At 43.5% G+C, this 13,498-nt stretch overlaps 1 protein-coding gene across 1 annotated transcript in view; it reads right to left on the bottom strand.

The window, feature by feature from the left end:
• Window positions 1-13,498, bottom strand: part of LOC311295964 (uncharacterized protein) — a 597,210-nt gene that overhangs the window by 506,568 nt on the left and 77,144 nt on the right. The gene's annotated exons all lie outside the window — the stretch shown is intronic.

Genomic DNA, 13,498 nt, shown 5'->3' with positions numbered 1-13,498 from the left:
CATGAGAACACTTCACACATAATAATCCGACAAAAACCAGAGAGAACAAACACGAGAAATAGACAGGGTAATCAGATATAATTAGAGACAGGTGTCACCACAAAGTAGCGGGGACGCTGATTGAGAAAGGCTGCAAGAGATGAGGGAAACACGAGAGAACGTGTGTGTATATGTGTATGTGTGTGTGTGTGTTATGTGTGTGTGTGTGGAGATGAATGAATGTAACAGATGGGTGTAAATGTGTAAATGAGGAAGGCAGAGTGTGAGTGGAGAGGAAAAAACAGAGAGAAAGCCCGGATCCTGACAGTACCCCTCTCTCAAGGAGCGTCACCAGGCGCTCCAGAGGAAGGGACCTGGCGGGACCGGTAGAAATCCTCGATGAGGGAGCGGTCCAGAATGTCCCGGGCCGGTATCCACCGCCTCTCCTCAGGACCGTAGCCCTCCCAGTCCACCAGGAACTGGTGGCCACGGCCCCGAGGACGAACGTCAAGCAGCTTGCGAACCCTATAAATAGAGCCCACCTCATCGAGAGGTGGAGGGGGAAGGGTGGGAAGGGTGGGACGGGCGGGAGCACGGATAACAGGCTTGACACATGACACATGGAATACTGGGTGAATGCGGCGTAACTGACCCGACAGCCTTAATTTGACAGCGGCTGGACTTATGACCTTAATGATAGGAAAGGGACCAACAAAACGGGGCATAAGCTTACGTGAGCCCTCGTGTATGGGCAGATTGCGAGTAGAGAGCCATACCCTCTGCCCGCACACGTATCTAGGGGCCCTAACTCGGCGGCGGTTAGCGGCTCTACAGGTACGAACTCTGGTCTGACACAGCGCCGATCTCACTCTCTTCCACGTACGCTTACATCTCTGAATAAAAGCCTGAACAGAGGGAACGGAAGACTGAGACTCCTGTGATGCAAATAGTGGGGGTTGGTACCCCAGACAGCTCTCAAAAGGAGAGAGACCAGTAGCGGACGAGGGTAATGAATTATGGGCATATTCGGCCCAGGAGAGTTGGTCGGCCCAAGACGCGGGATTCTTCAAGGTCAAACTGCGCAGCAGACGCCCGAGGATCTGATTGGTCCGTTCGGCTTGACCATTGGTCTGGGGATGGAATCCGGACGACAGACTGGAGGACGCCCCAATCAGTCGGCAGAACTCCCTCCAGAACAGAGAGGCAAATTGGGGCCCTCTGTCAGACACAATGTCCGAAGGAAGACCGTGAATCTTAAAAATGTGATCAACTACGATTTGGGCGGTCTCACGGGCTGAAGGCAACTTAGGTAGCGGAATAAAACGAGCAGCCTTAGAAAAACGATCTACGACCGTGAGAATAACAGTATTACCAGCTGACGATGGAAGACCCGTAACGAAATCTACGGCAATATGCGACCACGGACGAGAAGGAATGGGGAGAGGCCTAAGGAGACCTGCTGGCGGAGCATTGCTGGACTTGGTCTGAGCGCAGACAGGACATGATGCCACAAACCGACGTACGTCTCGCTCCCTAGTAGGCCACCAAAACCTCTGGCGAATAGCAGCCAAGGTACCCCTGATGCCGGGATGTGCGACTAACTTAGAGGAGTGACCCCAGCGAAGAACAACCGAACGAGCGATCTCAGGTACGAATAATCTCCCCTCAGGAGCGGAGGGAGGTCTAATCGCGCGTAAAAGAGCCCTCCTGACGGTCTGCTCGACTCCCCAGACGGCAGCTCCGACCACACATGTTTGAGGAATGATGACCTCCTCGGACGGAATGTCCTCTGTGGAGCAGAACTGTCGTGAAAGGGCGTCGGGCTTAAGATTCTTTGAGCCGGGACGGTACGAGATCGAAAAGTCAAAACGCCCAAAAAACAAAGCCCAACGAGCCTGCCGAGCGTTGAGTCTCTTGGCGGAGCGGATGTATTCAAGGTTGCGGTGGTCAGTCCAGACAACAAACGGCAATTTGGCACCCTCAAGCCAATGACGCCACTCTCCCAGCGCTAAGCGAATCGCCAGGAGTTCCCGATTACCAACATCGTAATTTTGCTCCGCTGGAGACAGGCGATGCGAGAAAAAAGCGCATGGATGAACCTTGTTATCAGTGGAAGAACGTTGAGACAAAATAGCCCCTACTCCCACGTTGGAAGCGTCAACCTCAACTATAAACTGTTTCTCAGGATCAGGAGAAACTAAAATGGGTGCTGAGGTGAACAATCGCTTTAATCGAACGAACGCGCTCTGCGCTCCTTCCGACCAAAGAAATTGAGACTTGGTCGAAGTGAGGGCAGACAATGGGGCGGCAACCTGACTAAAATTACGAACGAATCGTCGGTAAAAATTAGCGAATCCCAAAAACCGCTGTAGAGCAACCCGAGACTCGGGAACAGGCCAATCGAGGACCGCCCGCACCTTCTCGGGATCCATGCTGATACCCTCAGCAGAGACCACCGAGCCAAGGAATGTTACCGATCGAGCATGAAACGCGCACTTCTCAGACTTAACAAAGAGACGGTTCTCAAGTAAACGTTGCAATACTCGGCGAACGTGTAAAACGTGTACCTCGAGAGAAGGTGAAAAAAATAAGGATGTCGTCCAGATATACGAATACAAAGACATTAAGCATGTCACGCAAGACGTCGTTGACCAATGCCTGGAACACGGCGGGGGCATTGACCAAACCGAAGGGAAGGACGCGATACTCGAAGTGGCCAATAGGGGTGTTAAAAGCGGTCTTCCATTCGTCTCCCTGTTTGATGCGAACGAGATGGTAAGCGTTGCGTAAGTCTAACTTTGTGAAGAACTTCGCGCCCTGCAGGATCTCGAAGGCCGACGCCATAAGGGGCAAGGGATAACGATTCTTGACCGTAATGGCGTTCAGCCCTCGATAATCGATGCAGGGGCGCAACGAACCATCCTTCTTCTTCACAAAGAAAAACCCTGCCCCCGCAGGAGAAGAGGACGGGACAATGATGCCAGCCTCCAGTGACTCAGAGAGATACTTCTCTAACGCCTCTCGTTCAGGTACGGATAGAGAATACAATCTACCGCGGGGCGGCGTGGTGCCGGGAAGGAGATCGATGCTGCAGTCATAAGGGCGAAGTGGCGGAAGAGAGACAGCCCGGGACCTACTGAAGACCGCCCGCAAATCGTGGTACTCCTCCGGTACCCCTGACAGATCACCAGGCTCCTCCTGAAAAGTCGAAACAGAAGGAACAACAGGGATAGCAGAGACTAAACAATTCACATGACAGGGAAAACTCCAAGACAAAATAGAGCTCTTGACCCAATTAATATGAGGGTTATGTTGAGTAAGCCAGGGGTGTCCCAACACAACCGGAGCAAAAGGCGAATGAAAAATGAGAAAAGAAATAGTCTCTTGGTGGTTACCTGACACAGTCAGACTCACCGGGCTGGTAACACGTCGGATCCTGGATAACATCTTGCCATCTAAAGCAAAAACAGTAGAACCCTCTGTCAAGTCCACCAGGGGAATGTCATGCTCACGAGCCCATCCCTCATCGATAAAGTTCCCCTCGGCCCCCGAGTCGACCAGCGCAGGGCATGAAGTGGAACGGCCGGACCACCGGAGAATCGCAGGTAAAGTGGTTCGGGACCTGGAAGGAGAGGATGTAACCGCCGCGCTCGCCAGTACTCCTCCGTCTACTGGCGAGCTCTTCCTTTTACCGGACACGTAGTGGCAAAATGACCAGCCGCACCGCAATAGAGGCAGAGCTTCTTCGAAATGCGGCGCTGTCTCTCCTCCGGCTGGAGACGGACATTACCCAGCTGCATGGGTTCGGACTCAGGAACGGAGGATGCACTGCGAGAAAGGGATTCGCGAAACGGAACGAACGTACTACGAGCACGTCTTCGTTGTTCGAAGCATCTGTCCAAACGGATAGCCAACTCAATGAGAGGATCGAGCTGGTCCGGAGAACCACGAGCATAGATCTCTTCTTTTAGTTCCACATTTAACCCCTCCAGGAAACGAGCCACTAGAGCAGGCTCATTCCACTCACAGGTAGTAGACAGTGTGCGAAACTCAATCGCATAATCTACCACAGATCGCCTCCCCTGACGAAATGTGGTCAGCAGACGTGAAGCCTCTCGTCCAAAAACTGATTGGTCAAAGACCTTAATCATCTCCTCTCTGAAGAGACCAAAACGTCGACAACAAGGACCTCCTGCCTCCCATACGGAAGTACCCCAGTCGCGAGCACGTCCCGTCAGCAGAGAGATAACATATGCGATGCGAGCTTGGTCCTCAGCGTAAGTCAGCGGTTGTAAAGAAAAAGCCACCTCACACTGGGTCAAAAATGCTCTGCATTCCGCCGGCTCTCCCGCGTAGCATGGGGGGTTGTTAATTCGCGGTTCAGCAGGAGACGGGGAACTCCGCGGAAGCGGGGACTCAGTCTGTGAATGGAGAAGACGTGTAGACAGGTCGTTAACCTGAGCGGTCAGGTTCTCCACGGCTCGTCTGGCCGCTAACAATTCTTCCTGATGTCGACCCAGCAATGTTCCCTGGGCTTCCACAGCCGACACGATCGATTCCTCCCTCGCTGGATCCATATCAGTGGTCGGATTATTCTGTCACGGGTCGTAATAAGATCCAAAAGCAGAGGGAATGCAGCAAGAAGTCTTTTAATGAGAAACAAAAGCAGGCTGACAAACAGCTCAAAAATAGTAACACAAAAACTCTCTCCAGAGAGATGGCTCGATACGGGCACATAGAAATAAAAGGAGAACCGAAAACAATCCCTCAAAAGTGCAGGGTATTCTTGACAACAGAGCAGAGTCCACTTAAAGGCTCACCGCAGCAGAAGGCTCGCAGACTGGAGGTGCATAGAACGCGGTCTGTAGCACAGGACAAGACTGGGTAAGTGAGCAGTCAACATGAGAACACTTCACACATAATAATCCGACAAAAACCAGAGAGAACAAACACGAGAAATAGACAGGGTAATCAGATATAATTAGAGACAGGTGTCACCACAAAGTAGCGGGGACGCTGATTGAGAAAGGCTGCAAGAGATGAGGGAAACACGAGAGAACGTGTGTGTATATGTGTATGTGTGTGTGTGTGTTATGTGTGTGTGTGTGGAGATGAATGAATGTAACAGATGGGTGTAAATGTGTAAATGAGGAAGGCAGAGTGTGAGTGGAGAGGAAAAAACAGAGAGAAAGCCCGGATCCTGACAAATATTTAACACATATTTAACATATATTTTTTCCTGCTGTATGTAATCTCATATCATGATGTACGCAAACATATACAAGTAAGCAGCATAGATACTGTATTAGATATTTATATTTATTTATAGGCTAGCATAAGATATTTATGTTTTCTGTTTTTGTCATTGTTAAAGATACAACCATGGTATCTTTCCCTGTTCTTGTATGTAACCAAGTTCTGCAATAAAAAAAAAAAAATGATATGAGCGACAGGTGCACTAACACCTCATAACATCAGTAACTCGACAGCCCTACCTAGATTGGTTTTCCTCAGTGTGTTTGTAATGTCTGCATAAAGGAGACGGGCATCTGCCGTGTTCTACTGACAACAGTAAGAAAAAATTATAAACGAGTAAAAGAATGAATAAAAGTAACCATCACAATAAATACATGCATATACAAGTCAAGAAAACATGAAACAAAGGTTTATTAAAACTTATTGTTCTAACAATCATGTATTTACAGGCGATGAACCCCACATCATACTGCCATCTCAACATAGTGGTTCTCATTTTGCAGCTTTATTTTGATGAATCAGCTGACCAGCTTTGCCATCCATCATGTCCCTCATTGCTGCGGTCAGACTATAATCTGATCATGGATGGGAAAGGGACATGGAGGCTCATACAGAGAGCCTGTACTGAACCCCGTGAGACTCGTCTCAACAACAGAAAGCAGTCCCGTGAGCGAGGCATAGCAGAGCTAGCCTTTGACATGTTGAAAACATGCTAATGCTCTATTTTCTTCATGGCCAGAGGTGAGCCGTGCCTTTGTGCCTGAGGTTGTGCCCCAGAATGCTTTGCATTAGATTGTTATTTTATAGTTTTCCACACGTTTTTAGACGCAATATGTGACCGGCCTCTTGCAGAGTTGGCCAATTACAATATTTTTGTCATCCTTGATGAAATACTTCCACACATCTGACGTGTGGTGTCTGTTGGTGACGTTCGCCATTTTTAATTCATTTATGGTTAATGGACGCTCGAGTAGTCGATTGTTTCCGACAGCGTCGACTAGTGGTTGAAGTAGTCGATCTATTGACTACTCGACTAGTCTATGCAAGCCCTAATATATATATATATATATATATATATATATATATATATATATATATATATATATATATATTAGTGCAGTCAATCGATTAAAAAACTTGTACTAATTAATACAAAAAAATTCTGTTATTAATCGCAATTAAAAACATTAGAGTTTTTTATATTTTTATATTTTATTTATACCGCTGAAAATGGCATTTCCAGTTTTTGGCCGAAAGAGAAAAAACGACGAAAATATAAGCCAAAAATATGCCGCTCGTCCGTGTTTAGCGATCAGGTTTTACTCTGGCACAGCATGAGCGTGAGGGAGAGCGTGAGTAGGAGCTGTCCATGAGCTAAGGAGCAGGAGCAATGTCATGACTCTCTATGGGCTTCTCCCTTGACTTTATCGGACTTTATGCCTCCACTTCCCCCCCGATTGACTGCGAGCTTCTCCTCCTGTCTATACAGACTCCCTCGATCCCACCACTCCCAGAAGCCATCGGCTTCTATTTGCCTTCTTCCCACCACTAACCTACCTGTAATACTAGTCCCTCTCCTAGTTAAAGAAAGAGTAAAAGAAGAAAACAAACCAAACAAACAAAACAAAACAAAACAATAACTTGATAATACAGCATAAACAGCAATTGCGTGATTCACTTTCAACCGGACCTTCTTGCCGAGAGATCATCCTGAATTAGGGTTTTAAGGCGCTTTTTAAGGCGCTTTTCAATATACACCTTTGGAATTTTAGGTGCGTCTCTAACCTGCCTGTAGCTTTAGTGGTGTAATCTTAAAAACCCTGATTAACTCGTTCAGGACCCTGATTAACTCGTTCAGGTGTGTCCGAGTGCTACTTAAGGGCACGTAATAACAATTACCGTAATTAGGAGACAGGGGCGGATCTAGAAAAATATTTATGGGGTGGCGAGAGGCGGGCAGGAATTTTTGAGGGGTGGCAACATATGGCAGACGTACTGAATTTAATCACAGTTATCACAGTTTGATGAGAAATAGTACACACTTCAAAAGGGCACAGGCTGACATTTACAAACTCAGACAAACTGTATGCAACTGTATCTCACGCAATCAATGTCTTGCATTTGAGGTATTATGTGAAACAGTTCATATTAGGAATAAGTGACCATGCAATGTGATCTCCCTTAATAGGAGATAGAAGTATGATAGAAGTTAGGGGCATTATCACAGGAAAGGCATTAAGGTAAGACACAGGTGAGTGGCAGATGTGTGAGAGGGGAAGCAAACAGTTTTTGACAGTGTCAGAGAGGTAGCGTTGCAGGCAGCATTTGTACAAGAAGAAACTACCGGTATACAAAGAAAACCGTACCCATGAAGATCTATGGACTGAGCAGTACTAAAGTGAGCATAAATACTAAAATACACTGTGGAAATAAATGGGTCACGGCACTCAAACAAGGTCCTGGACACCGCTTTTATTGTTTACTCAGAACACACATTCTCCACATTTGTCCCTCAGTAACTTGAATTTTTTTTTGACAGATGAGGTCTTTACTGAAAAAGTGATGAGAAATACAGTAGCCTACAGTATATAAAATATTCACAGCAGTTAAGGCGACATGAAAGGGACATTTCATGCATGTAAATATGAGCTGCTGTATCAACAAATCAACAAAAAGGCTCACAGAGTTACTGGGTTACATCAAAATCTCCACAAACCTGAAAAGAAGTCACATAAAAATACATTTAGCTAAATTAAATGCATGAAATGTCCCTTTCATGTCACCTTAACTGCTGGGAATATTGTATATACTGCACCGTATTTCTCATCACTTTTTCAGTAAAAACCTCATGTCAAAAAAAAAAAAAAGTTACTGAGGGACAAATGTGGAGAATGTGTGTTATGTGTAAACAATAAAAGCGGTGTCCAAGAACTTGTTTGAGTGCCGTGACCCATTTATTTCCACAGTGTATTTTAATATTTTTGCTCACTTGTCTTCATTGGTAAGTTTTTCTTTGTATACCGGTAGTTTCTTCTTGTACAAATGCTGCCTGCAACGCTACCTCTCTGACACAGTAAAAACTGTTTGCTTCCCCTCTCACACATCTGCCACTCATCACCTGAGTCTTACCTTAATGCCTTTCCTGTGATAATGCCCCTAACTTCTATCATACTTCTATCTCCTATTAAGGGAGATCACATTGCATGGTCACTTATTCCTAATATGAACTGTTTCACATAAAACCTCAAATGCAAGACATTGATTGCATGAGTTGCATACAGTTTGTCTGTATGAGTTTGTAAATGGCAGCCTGTGCCCTTTTTAAGTGTCTGTACATGCTATTTCTCATCAAACTGTGATTAAATTCAGAATACGTCTGCCATATGTTGCAACCCCTCAAAAATTCCTGCCCCCCTCTCTTCTTCTTCTTCTTCTTCTTCTTGTTCTACGGCGGATCGCAAACAAATATGTGCATTACCACCACCTATCTCAAAAATGGACCATTGACACTGTCCTATACTTTAACCCAGAGCCTATCAACCGACATAAATTCCCCTTATTTACCCGCATAAAGGCTTCATAGAATTTCATCCGGCGCTGCCTGTTCAGCTCCTCCGTCCACTCTCAGCCCCCATGACAGGAAAAAAACAAAAAACACCCTCATTTAAATACGCTTATTTAACCCAGTATTTCCCAAATATTCTCCCATTAAATCTATTATACTCCTATCTGACTTTAATACATTTTGAATTGTAAACTTAACTCCTATATTATTTAATTCCTCCTTCAACTCTTTCCTTTCAACATTATATCTCCTACAGTGCATTAATACATGCTCAACTGTTTCACTAACTTCACATACCTCACATAAACCTGTTGGATGCTTACTTATTAAGTGCAATGTACTATTCAATCTTGTATGCCCCAATCTTAATCTTGTAATCATATTCTCTTCATACCTATTCCTACCTGATATTCTTCCCTTACCCACTGTTGACTGTATTTGATGCATATGTCTACCTTTTAGTTCATTATCCCAATACTGCTGCCATAGTTTCAGAATATTCTTTTTAATAATTGATTTAATTTCTGACCTACTAAATAAAATCTGTATATCTACCTTTCTCATTCTATTGCCTTTTTTTGCTAATGCATCAGCCTCCTCAATACCTCTCAACCCAATATGAGCTGGAACCCACAAAAACTGTATCTTTAAACTAGCTTGTTTGATTGAATATAATTCTTGAATTATCTCTATTACCATATCCTGTCTTGTTTCTGACTTCATCTCCTTCAAACCTATTAGACCTTAACTACAATCTGAGCATATTACTGCCTTGGATATTTTAACTTCCCTAATCCACCTTATTGCCATAATTATTGCAAACATCTCTCCAGTACACACTGATAAACAGTCTGATATCCTTTTACTCTTATATACTTTAACCTTTGGAATAATGAATGCAGAACCCACATTTTTGAAGCATCTGTAAAAATGTGCATATATTCCTCATATCTTGACCCAATATACTCGCTTACATTATATACTTCTGTTTCATATGAACCTTCCTTTTGTCTTTTTTCTAATAAACTTAAATCTACTTCTGGTTGGGGCATAACCCATAATGGTACTGGAGATAAAGGAATTATTGGAGCATATCCAACCTCCTCCAATCTTATATCTCTAACTAATTTCCCCACACTCCATCCAAAACTATTACACTCTCTTTTCTCATATTCCCAACGAGGACTCATTACTTTTCTTGTTGGATGATCCTCACTCTGTCCTCTCAAATTTGCCCAATAAGATGCCATTAATTGCTGTCTTCTTATCTGCAAAGGCATTTCACTCATCTCTACCTGAAGAGCCGAAACTGGAGAAGTTAGATATGCTCCGCAGCAAATTCTTAGTGCTTGATACTGGATTCTTTCTAATTTAATTAAATGAGATTTATTTGCAGAACCATATACAATACAACCATAATCCATTATACACTCACCTAAAGGATTATTAGGAACACCTGTTCAATTTCTCATTAATGCAATTATCTAATCAACCAATCACATGGCAGTTGCTTCAATGCATTTAGGGGTGTGGTCCTGGTCAAGACAATCTCCTGAACTCCAAACTGAATGTCAGAATGGGAAAGAAAGATGATTTAAGCAATTTTGAGCGTGGCATGGTTGTTGGTGCCAGACGGGGCGGTCTGAGTATTTCACAATCTGCTCAGTTACTGGGATTTTCACGCACAACCATTTCTAGGGTTTACAAAGAATGGTGTGAAAAGGGAAAAACATCCAGTATGCGGCAGTCCTGTGGGCGAAAATGCCTTGTTGATGCTAGAGGTCAGAGGAGAATGGGCCGACTGATTCAAGCTGATAAAAGAGCAACTTTGACTGAAATAACCACTCGTTACAACCGAGGTATGCAGCAAAGCATTTGTGAAGCCACAACACGCACAACCTTGAGGCGGATGGGCTACACCAAAATTGGACAGTTGAAGACTGGAAAAATGTTGCCTGGTCTGATGAGTCTCGATTTCTGTTGAGACATTCAGATGGTAGAGTCAGAATTTGGCGTAAACAGAATGAGAACATGGATCCATCATGCCTTGTTACCACTGTGCAGGCTGGTGGTGGTGGTGTAATGGTGTGGGGGATGTTTTCTTGGCACACTTTAGGCCCCTTAATGCCAATTGGGCATCGTTTAAATGCCACGGCCTACCTGAGCATTGTTTCTGACCATGTCCATCCCTTTATGACCACCATGTACCCATCCTCTGATGGCTACTTCCAGCAGGATAATGCACCATGTCACAAAGCTCGAATAATTTCAAATTGGTTTCTTGAACATGACAATGAGTTCACTGTACTAAAATGGCCCCCACAGTCACCAGATCTCAACCCAATAGAGCATCTTTGGGATGTGGTGGAACGGGAGCTTCGTGCCCTGGATGTGCATCCCACAAATCTCCATCAACTGCAAGATGCTATCCTATCAATATGGGCCAACATTTCTAAAGAATGCTTTCAGCACCTTGTTGAATCAATGCCACGTAGAATTAAGGCAGTTCTGAAGGCGAAAGGGGGTCAAAACAGTATTAGTGTGGTGTTCCTAATAATCCTTTAGGTGAGTGTAGATCTTATCATAGATATATATATAGTTTTTAAAGCCAATCTATCTCCTCCCCATTCCTGACCTGAAATACATCTCATTACATTCACTACTCGCTTACTTCTTCCCACCATTTTTCCAATATGCTCTCTCCAAGTTAATCTACTATCAAACCGAACTCCTAAATATTACTATACTTACACGCTCGAATTCTTTTTTGTATAATTTTAACTTAACATCCACATTCCTCCTCATTTTAGTAAACAATATTATTTTTGTCTTTTCCACTGAAAACTTAAAACCATTTTTCCCTGACCACTTTTCTTCATTTAGCGCACATTGCTTTTTCTTTATGTTATAGTCTATATTCTTTCCTCTAAACCAGATAGCCCCATCATCAGCAAACAATGATTTCCCCATACTTCTATCAATCCTTGAAAAAACATTGTTAATCATGATAATAAATAAAAGTGGACTTATTACACTGCCCTGAGGTGTACCATTATCAGTTATTCCGCTTGAAGATATAGCTCCACCCACCTTAACTCTAATACTTCTTCCAATTAAAAGTATAAAAAGTAAGTTAAAAGTAAGTATTAATCTAATACTCTTTAATCCAATTATACATTCTTCCTTTTATACTCATCTTCTGTAACTTTATTAGTAACCCCTCTTTCCACAACATATCATAGGCCTTTTCTATATCAAAGAAAACAGCAATGACACTTTTCTTATTTATAAATGCCTTTCTTATTTCATCTTCTAAATATACTATTGGATCCATAGTCCCTCTACCACACCTAAACCCACTTTGATAAGAAGAAAACCAGTTCATTCTTTCCAACTGATAAGTCAATCTATCAGTTATCATTCTCTCCATTACCTTACATAAATGAGAAGTTAAAGCTATTGGACGATAATTTATAGGATTACTTGGATCTTTCCCAGGCTTTTTAATAGGTATAATTAATGCTTCCTTCCAACTTTGAGGAATTATACCTTCCATCCATATTCTATTATAAAATGTTAAAATCACTTCCATAGAAGTTTCACTAAAATGCTTCATCATACTGTAACCAATTCCATCCACTCCTGGAGTAGATTGTTTCATTCTTCTTACTGCATTCTTTAACTCACTCATAGAAAATTGCCCCCATCTCGCCACCCCATAAATATTTTTATAGATCCGCCCAGTGGCGGCGCCAGGGGGGAGCTAGGTGGTGCTGTAGCTCCCCCTATAATAGCCATAGCACCTGCCCAGCACCCCCAAGAAATCTCTGTATTTTTTTATATTTATATTTTAATGTCATGTTTGAATAGTCTTTTCCATGTTGTTAAAAATAGGAATTAAATAATAATTTAAAAATCGCGAGCGGGCGCGGGCGCCGTGAGCGCTGAGCGAGCAGGAACGAGTATAGTGAGTTGTCGTCGAAAAAGATGGATAAAGCAAAAAAGCTGTCGGGGGCTAAAAATAGAAAAAGAAAGCGGGAAAAGGAGATGGCATGTCAATTGATGCGACAGCAGCTAAATAAGTGGATGGTGAAAGGCAACAGGTAGGATTTAGTGTGACGTCCAGGCATGTAGGCTACTGGCCATCGGGACTGCCGGGAGATTCCCGGTGGGCCGACGTGCTTTTTGGGCCGATACATCTCATACTTTTTTTTTTTTTTTTTTGTCTTAACGGCCCATAAAACTCGTACATCGGCGGCCCATTCGTTTTGTTTTGCTTAATTGGCGGCGCATGGGTTAGTGCCGGTGTAATGCATTGGTCAAAAAAAGTCAGTGTTAGTTTTTTTTCTGACACCCTATGAAACACGTAGATCAGCGGCCCATTGGTTCTTTTCTTGATTGACACTGGGCTGGCCCAATCATGTGAAGTATAGAAATATACTCTTTCAAGTATAGAAATTAGTAGGCTACAAAACTAATTATGAAAGTTTCCTTTATTTTTCAGTGCATTTGTTTTACAATATATGACTATTACTATCATGGGATTAATATTATAACTATTATTATGTAGTAGTGTAAAGACAGACACTGTAACTAAAAGAGGTTTAATGAATTTTTCTTTGTTTAATTTGCACACTGAATATGGGTTGGAGCTGCACCAGATTGATGATTGCCAAAATTGTTGCTGCATACCCCTCT

The sequence above is a fragment of the Rutilus rutilus genome (assembly GCF_951802725.1).
Source record: "Rutilus rutilus genome assembly, chromosome: 8".
Taxonomy (NCBI): domain Eukaryota; kingdom Metazoa; phylum Chordata; class Actinopteri; order Cypriniformes; family Leuciscidae; genus Rutilus; species Rutilus rutilus.
Note: the sequence above shows the minus strand (reverse complement) of the source record. Positions and strands in the feature narration are given on the sequence as shown.